Below are 9,808 nucleotides of genomic sequence, written 5' to 3' on the forward strand. Positions count from 1 at the left end.
TTCTTACTTTATTTTGTACAACTTTATTAAATAGATAAAGGTGTGCTCTCTCTCTTGCTCTCTCGCTCCATATTGCTTTTCTTCCTGACTGCAACGCTGTTGTGTGTGTCTGTGAGAGCGTTTCACACGTGTGTATGAGAGATTTTTACCAGTGGCGAGCCTGTCTCTGAGGGCCTAAGATATTCTACAAAATAATATTTAAAAACATTAAAACAAATTATATTTTTCTTTATATATTTTTTTTAAATATGTTTTTAGTTATATTTGTCAATAGTTTTACCAAAAATAACTTGATTAAATTGTATTTAAAATAACATTTCCAAAGAAATAAATCCTTTGAATCTGCCTATTCAGTTTCTGTTTGAATGTGAAGGGTTAAATGAAAGAAGCTCCTCTCTGCGAGTCTGTGAAGACAGGAGCTGATTGGACGTCCAGCTATGAATTCACAGAGGGCCAGCTATAGTAACTGAACGAGAGTAATGTCAAATGACAGTACAATTGACCAATCATATCTTCCCTCTAAATGGGTGGGCTTTATTATCGCGGACTTTATGACAAGTTCCGCCCGCTGTGAAACGTTTCTTGTTTCCATAGCAACAACAACTGTCAACAGCGTAAACTTGCCTTCAAAATAAAAGCATGCCAAATTACACTTAAGACATACAACTGCAACGAAAGTAACAAACACAATGCAATATCCTTTTCAATTTCAAAGAACACAAATTGGGTTATCTATAGGTGTTGTTTTGTGTGGTAGAGGGTCGCTTTTCATTGATACGTTTTGCACCCCGGGCGGTCCGTTGTTTTGATATTCCACCAGTGTATAAATAATAAATAAATGTGAAAAAAAAATGTATGTTTTCGCGACCCATGTATGTTGTCTCAAGAAAAAGTGCAGAAGGAAACATCCATTGAAACTCAGTGTGCTGCTCTGTGATGCTAATTCAAGCCAGATACTTGGAATCTCATCTTGGGTGAAAGTTAATCAATGTTTGGGGTCAGGCTCTGAGCTGAGCAGATCCTCAGGATTGAGTGAAGGTGTGGGTGCAATATACCGGCGGTCCAGATCTAATAATTCGAAATTAAAATCCACCAAGGGCCTGATTTGGCCCCCGGGCCTTGAGTTTAGCTTAGCTTTTAGCTGCCTATTGTGACAGCTAATGACAGTGAGCTATGCAAGTAAAACATTCACTTGGTTTTCTGTCTACAGCTCAGACTCATCTACCTATTTGAGCCTATCCACACAGACTTCAAGTTTTTTGTAGGTTTATATTCATGCAAAGTTTGGATGATGATCAAAAACAAGCCAACCTAAAAATGTATGATTTTTTCTCATGAAAGGAATCTATTTGTGTTGGACGTCAATGTCAAATTTCTGTTCATACTATCACACAATCATGTGGGTTTTGATCCATTTAGTATTGCAAAATAGAGTCCTTTAACATAAACAAGATATTATTACAGAGACACTATCATGAAGAGTACATCTGGACAAGTAAAGCAGTTAAAATGGCTCCTTCTGGTTAGTAAAATAGGGGTCAAAATATTAGTGTCAAGATAATATAGAGATCAATTTGTTTCCCTGTGCATCAGCTGATATTATGCTATATATAGACATTATTCTGGTCGGAAATGACATGAAATTGTTAAAAGTATTTTGTAAAACAATCCCATAAAGGGTTAATGATACCACTACAACATTATTTCTGTCTGGTGAATGAATGTTCCAGTTTTACTTTTGATTGTTCTGCTAGTAAACAAATCTCTTCACTCAGGTATTTTTCCACAGGCCCTGAAAACTGCAGTCATTAAACCGCTCTTAAAAAAGAATAATCTAGATCAGGGGTCTCCAACACGTCGATCGCGAGCTACCGGTAGCTCGCGGGCAGCTTTTCAGTATCTCGCCGCTCGATTATTGATTATAGCGTAGTAACGTTGCTTCTTGATTTTTCGGCCACGGCCGGACAATACAGTTTTTTTATTTTAGAATTCTTTCTGTCACACGAATATAAAATTGGTCGGTGACGCAGAGATCAAGGAACAGATGTGACAGCGGCACAGCGACACCCAACCCTGTCTCCTAAAAATTACGTTCCCACAGAACTAAACTGCATTCTCATTACGTTTAGCAAGAAACGTATTTTCTCCCACGTTACGTTCGTTATGAACGTTTCTCAAATACGTTTATTTTCTACATATCTTCTAGAAACATATTTTCTCCCACGTTACGTTCGTTATGAACGTAACTTAAATACGTTTATTTTCTATATATCTTTGCTATTTATTGTCTTGCTTATAATAATGATAATAGTCATTTATAAATATCATTTTAGAGCACACATTTGAAATCAGTAGGCGAGGCTGTAATTTTGCCAGCTGTTACTCTCATGAGCGAGGCAGAAAATAATAGTTTTAACATGCCAAAAAGCTGCTGTGTCGTTTATTGCACCTCAAACATGAAAACAATCCAGTTACGTGTTTCTGTACTTCCTCTAAGAAGAAAGGACAGTAACAGAAGATCTCTGTGACGCCAGATGTGGTGTTGTTAATGCGATATGATATCCGAAAAACATTTCAGTTTAGGATGGCTGAAGACACTACACTACCCATAATCCCCAGCTATCGTTTGGGACTACAGTCCTGTTGACAAACCCCGTGATTAATCTTCAAGCTCTGTGATTGGATGTTGGAGTGGCAGTGCGCCAAGGTTACGCCGAGCGTCAAGCTCTTTGAAATAGAATTAAACCACGGCAGACTATTCAAAACTGGACTCAAACCCCCCCCCCCCCCCCAGGAACTACACATGCTGGCTATTGTGTTTCGCAACATGTTCTCTATGGCACGTCTCTACTGGGAGTTGTAGTTTTAAAAGACGTTTTCGTTTTTCCAAAAATTAGAAGTTGACAGTATTAAACTGTGTACATCCCTGGAGGTTTAGGCGATAGGAAACACATTGGTGTGTACACATTTAAAACATGTAATTACTACATGGGTGAAAATCGCTTGTATCCATAATGGGCAGCATTAATATATATTCTACTCCACTACAATTCAGAGGTTAACCTGGTATTTTTACTCCACTACATTTACTTTAGTAACTCTGCAGATTCTGATTAATGATGTGAAATATAAACAACCTTTAAAGCAAAGACTTTAGTTACACCTGAGTACAATTCAAGGAAAGGTGATTGTCAAGTGCCAACAATCAGGAGAGATATTTGATAGTTGGTGCTTGAGAAGACTAAACATTTATCTGCAGATCTCTATAAAGTATATTAATTACTCGTTATTCTCTACTAATAGTTAATTACAAGACATCTATCAGTATGTGGGACCAAGTCATTGTTTTGCAAGTCCAAGTCAAGTCTCAAGTCTTTGCGCTCAAGTCCAAGTCAAGTCTCAAGTCTTTGCGCTCAAGTCCAAGTCAAGTCTCAAGTCAGGTTGGGCAAGTTCAAGTCAAGTCCAAGTCCTAAACTTTGACAAAACGAGTCATAAACAAGTCATTATGTGTTTTTCACCAAATGTAATGACATCGATCAACAGAATAATACTTAATAATCAAATTGCTCTTTATTAGTCACATTAATAATTTAATAATCAATTTTCTCTCTGCTGGTAAAGTAACGTGTTTTTTTCTATTTTAAGAGGGAACAATAAGGTAAGGCTACCGTGGCGGTTTGATTCAGAAGGAGTTTAATGTATAAAATCCCTGATGTTGAGGTGACCAGAATATTTATTTCCACTGTGTACAACATGTTATAAGGGACCCACAATCTATCTCTATGCAAGGGATAATGTGCAGCCAAGCGGTCTCTATGGGGAAGAGAACACCGGCATCTAGATCCCTCTGCAGGTGGTACTTTAACTATATTTTGATGATAATACTTTTGTACTTTTACTTGTAACATTTTGAATGCAGGACTTTTTATTGTAACCGAGTATTCCTACACTCTGGTACTTTTGTACTCAAGTACAAGATCTGAAATTCTCCCACCTCTGACAGTAAATCCTGAGTGGTTACCAAAATAAAGGTAACCAAAAAAGGTTATTTTCATTTTACAAATCCTGCACTCAGCTTTGCTTTCTCCAGTATCATTGAAATGCAGCCAGATGCTGCTTATTTTTTCGGTTTTTGCTCATTTCTTGACTTTTTCCGACGCACTTGCATTTAAATCCGTCGCTCTGTGCAGCTGGCCTGTACCACTACACCTGCTGTGCCCCCCACCCTTCTTTCACATAATGGTATGATCCTAGTGTGTCCTCGCATATGATTGGCCGCATGGTGGCCCAGCTAAATAAAGTCCCGCCCCTGCCTGCAAGGATTCTCAGCAAGAGTAGGAGCGGCTGAAGATTCTGCTCTCCCCGACGGGAGTCTGCTCTTCTAGCGGCAGCTCGCGATCGGCGTGTTGGAGACCTCTGAATTAAATTATTCAAGTCACCTCAAGTCAGAGGGCTCAAGTCCAAGTCAAGTCCCGAGTTATTGGTGTTCAAGTCCAAGTCGAGTCGCAAGTGTTTTGTGATGTTGTCAAGTCGAGTCTCAAGTCATCAAATTGGTGAATCGAGTCTGATTCGAGTCCAAGTCATGTGACTCGAGTCCACACCTCTGGTACCTCCACCATTAAACTGTCAAATTCTGCACATTTCTTATACTATCTACATACATAAGAGTATAATTAATGTGTATAATATCAGTTAAAATAAGTTCTTCAACATAGTTAACATTGCAGGAAAGCAATACATTAGACATTAAGTACTTTCTCAGGCTTAATATGTATCTGTAGATAGATACCCCCAAAGATTTTTTCATATTTGAAAGAAGACATTAACCTAAAGTATTATTTAATGTTTAAATAGAGGTTAATTAGTTTGTCTGTTTTGCACATCCTCCTATTAATATCTTTGTACATCGTGCACTAAACTTTTTATTGTAGAGATCACTTACAGTATCTTCTTGATTTTTTATATTCTATATTTCTATCACAGACCTTATACTTTCCCTCCATGAAAGTATGTACTCTTAATATTTTTTTTGAATAACATTATTCAACAAAAATAATTCAATAACGTGCTTTAACCACTAGGCGGTGCACACAAGGTACACACAGCATACTAATAATAACTTTGTATTAGGAAACGTATGTATGTATAACATCTGAAGATGTGTAGTTTTATTCTTGTTTTTACATAATTTTACAGGATATTGCTATACTATTTCTCATGCTTTACTTCTACACATTAATATCTGATTTGTAAAACATCACAGACAGAATGGTATATCTGTCATTTAATGGTAAGCTATTGAAATTGTGATTCCATAGATGTGTCATCACCCAAATTCCCTGACTATTCTCTCAACTCAGTATTTACATTCTTATATTCAAAGAAAATCAGTTATTTTCTATCAGCTGTGCACCGTTATGGTGTAAATGTAACCTATCTACCAATTGGATCAAATATAAAAGTCAGCCTAATTAGTGTTGATACTGCAAGGAGACGTATTTTGTGAAAAGAAATGCAAGGTGTTGTTTAATTGTTGATATATTTATGATCCACGTCACATATTCAGTGTTGGCGGCAGTTCTCCTGTTTGTCCAGAAGTCTTCTCATCAGATAAAGAACTACAGCAGATGTGTAATATTTAATGCAGCCGAACTGTGTATTACAATGCTGTTATGTGATGACTTCCAAAGAGAAAAGCAAGAACACTCGGAATAAAGTATTATTATTATTTATTTATTTTCGGATATCATATCGCATTAACATCATATCCCAACATGCATTGCGGCTAAACATCCAATCAACGAGCATCAAGCTGAGGATCTTGGGTAATCTGTTCAGTGGGTTTGTGTGTATCCTCAAAATGTCCCTTATAGGCCTACGTCTGTTTCCGGTGACTTTATTTACAGCTATAAAGCCCAAGATTATAGAATTAAACGAATAAATAAAAACAAGGATAATTGTGTGTTATTGTTGAGTAAATAAGGAAAAAAAGATTTTCAAAAATACAGATTTCAGTATTTTGAGGCTCTAAGCTCCATTTCTTTTCCTCACAGACGGGAAAAAAATTCCGACATTATACGATTTAAAATAAAAACATAAAACACTGGCATGTAATTTACGTTAGAATAAATAGAATGGTTTTGAATAATAGATGAGAGTAAAATCTACGTCACTTTACAGCCCCGCCCACTTTTGGGGAAACCAACGCTGTCATTTGAACGGCGATCAAGCCTGAAGCCACAGAGATCTTCTGTTATTGTCCTTTCTTCTTAGAGGAAGTACAGAAACACGTAACTCTGGATTTGTTTTAATGTTTGAGGTGCAATAAAAAACACAGCAGCTTTTTGGCATGTTAAAACTATTATTTTCTGCCTCGCTCATGAGAGTAACAGCTGGCGAAATGACAGCCTCGCCTACTGATTTCAAATGTGTGCTCTAAAATGATATTTATAAATGACTATTATCATTATTATAAGCAAGACAATAAATGGCAAAGATATGTAGAAAATAAACGTATTTAAGATACGTCCATAAGAAACGTAACGTGGGAGAAAATATGCTTCTAGAAGATATGTAGAAAATAAACGTATTTGAGATACGTTCATAACGAACGTAACGTAGGAGAAAATACGTTTCTTGCTAAACGTAATTTAGAATGCAGTTTAGTTCTGTGGGAACGTAATTTTTAGGAGACAGGGTTGGCCATCAACAACCAACACACAAACACCAACGCAACTTCAATTTCAAAAAACATGCTGTAAAGTCTGTTGTCTTTCACACACATTGCAGGGTGTAGTGCTATTGTATAGCGCACCTATGACTTGTGCCTACATGCACGGTTATGGCACGACCACCAAAACAGAAACATATGGACATAGGCCACCATATAAAAAGTGTGCAAATGTATTTAGTATCCTATCCATGTGAACATGTTTTAGGTGGGGGTGGACCTAACCTCCTCTAGGAGGGTCTGGGGGCATGCTCCCCAGGGAAGATTATTTTTAAAATATTGATGTTAAATGCATCAATCTGGTGCACTTTGAGAGCAACATGAAGAGATCTATAGATAGCCTACATCTCTCAGCATCCATATGAAACAGAACTGTACATAGATTTACTTTTTCTTTATGGATATTTTACTAATCACTCCCCTTTTAAACTGTATTCTTGTGTTACTGTCCTATAGTATTTCATTCCCGTTTTTCATTTATTCTCTTATTTTTTTAATAACTATAGGCTAATGATCATATAAATGTGTTCTTCGCAAATACTTGTTTACATAAATGGTGACCAAACCGTTTGAGACCCACTGAGATAACTTACACTGAAGTGAACTATCTAAACACTGAGAGAGTCCTTACCTCACTGAGCTGAGGTTATACGATCCTCTCAGTCTGACAGGATAGGACTCTCCTCCACCTTGGTGTAGAAACACATGTAGAAACAGCTCTTTATATCCGTTAGCATAGCTAGCTAACCAGATGCTAACAACAACATTCCATGTTACCGCTCGTGCACTCTCAAAATGCGATCGTGCCACACACACACAGAGCCGAGCTTGAATGAAACCCAGAGACCCATGAAGTAGGCTACTTGTACTGTACTGTCTGTATATCATATTATTTTCGATGGCTTTACTGTATAATCAGTGTAACAGATTGCAGGCTTTCATCTAAACACACAGCCACGTAATGATAACAAAACAAAAGTCGGGGGTCATTGGTCAAGCAACACACCAATCAGAGAGCAGCAGTGAGCACACCTCAGGCTGTGTTTTATATTTGTATTCTTTATTTCTGATGTATTTCACACAAAAAACCTTTAGTGGAAACGACGGAAGTCATGTGACCTCTTGCCCCGGATGTTTATATTGTGTTTGTGAGAGAGTAAAAGGACGGTAAAAGTGTCAACGATGTGATAACGTTAATTATACTGCTGGTCTACTAGGCGAACACGTTTTCACAGTGTTTCATGATTGTGCAAAGAAGAGAATACACGTGATTGTGGACATCAGTTCGATGCATAATGTTCTTTCAAGACCAAAGTAGTTACAGTGAAAACATAACCTAATCCATCCGAAGGAGGTATTCGATCCTGCTGCAAGCTACAGGCTAAAGAGGCTAAAGTGTGCTACGCTATTCCCCATCCTGCTGCAAGCTACAGACTAAAGTGTACAACGCTATTCGATCCTGCTGCAAGCTACAGGCTAAAGACGTGAGACGCTGTTCTCAATCCTGCTGCAAGCTACAGGCTAACGTGTGCGAAGCTATTCGATCCTGCTGCAAGCTACAGGCTAAAGAGGCTAAAGACGTGAGACGCTGTTCCCCATCCTGCTGCAAGCGACAGGCTAAAGAGGTCAGACGCCGATCTCAATCCTCCTGCAAGCAACAGGCGTATCGTGTGCGAAGCTGTGCTTCATCGGACGGTGTGCTGCGTATCCCGTGTGGACGACAGGCTTCATCAGACGGTGTGCTGCGTATCCTGTGCAGACGACAAGCTTCATCTGACTGTCTGCTGTTGTCCTGCTGGAACACGGGCTTCAGTGTGCAGCTGAGCATCTTCTCCTGGAGCGAATTCAGGTTTCGACGTGGCTCTTCAGGTTGAACTGTACTTTTAAATGTAAACCTCAAATAATTGATGGATAGTCCCACAAATAAGGTAAAGGTAATAAAGACTTATTAGTATAAAGTAAAGAAAATATATTTAAAGTTCCTGAAAAGTAACTGTTATTGTTAGAAGTGGGATTTGACAAGTAAGGAGGGGGAAATGAAGAGAGGAAAAAAAAACGACCAAATAGAGGTGTCCGGTGACGGGGAGGCTAAGCATGGAGTTGACCAGGGGGCCACGGCTGGTGAACCAAGGGACAGGTTTGAGGAACTGTCTGAGATGATGAAAGCACTCATGCAGTCTCAGAAGCAGCTTCAAGACCAGGTATCTGAGATGAGAGCGAGGCCGCCAACAGAGCAAGGCAGTGATGAGGAGCGGCCCAGAAGAAGAGGGGACTTCGGTGATGATCGGGAGCAGACGTCTTCATCCAGGCGAAGGTCGCCAAGACGTCAGAGAGAACCACCGCTTCACCGCAAGCCGAAGTTGTGGCCACTGGGGCCAGATGAAGACGTTGAACAGTTCCTAACCACCTTCGAACGCATGGCCCAGGTCTGTCGTTGGGACCAAGAAGAGTGGGCTGTCCGATTGGTTCCCCTGCTGACTGGTAAAGCACGCAGTGCGTACGTGCTAATGGACATTAGTGACTCTGAGGACTACGAGCAAGTCAAAGCAGCAATCCTGGCCAAGTACGAAATCACTTCTGACACCACTTGTGAACGATGTCACTTGAGCGGCCCGACCAAGTAAGGAGACAGAGGCAGAACGTCTTGATACAACCCGGTGTGAGTATTTATTCATCATTTGGTGCCTGGTCGCCCACATCAATATTCCCCAATGACTGTCTCCCACACTATTCCTCCTCAAATGAGCCCAACATGCCACCCTTTATAGCCTCACCCATCGGACCGTACCATCCAAAAGGGGTGGCATGTGCAGAGATGGTCAGCTCAGATAAGGACCGTAGTTATTCACAAAACACCTTTAGTGGAGAATGACAAACATCCTTTACTTACATTATATTTAATTACGGTATGAAAAGAAAACCCGTTATAAACTAACACGCCAAATGTACCTGATAACAAATCACCCCCGCCTCCAACCTGCTCCTTTAACCCCATCCGGAACGATAAAAAGGACCCGCTATTTCCCCGGGGACCCTTTACAATGACGGACCTTGGGATCGGAGACGGGAGAGCAGGCG

Source organism: Pseudochaenichthys georgianus, chromosome 19, assembly GCF_902827115.2.
Source record: "Pseudochaenichthys georgianus chromosome 19, fPseGeo1.2, whole genome shotgun sequence".
NCBI lineage: Eukaryota > Metazoa > Chordata > Actinopteri > Perciformes > Channichthyidae > Pseudochaenichthys > Pseudochaenichthys georgianus.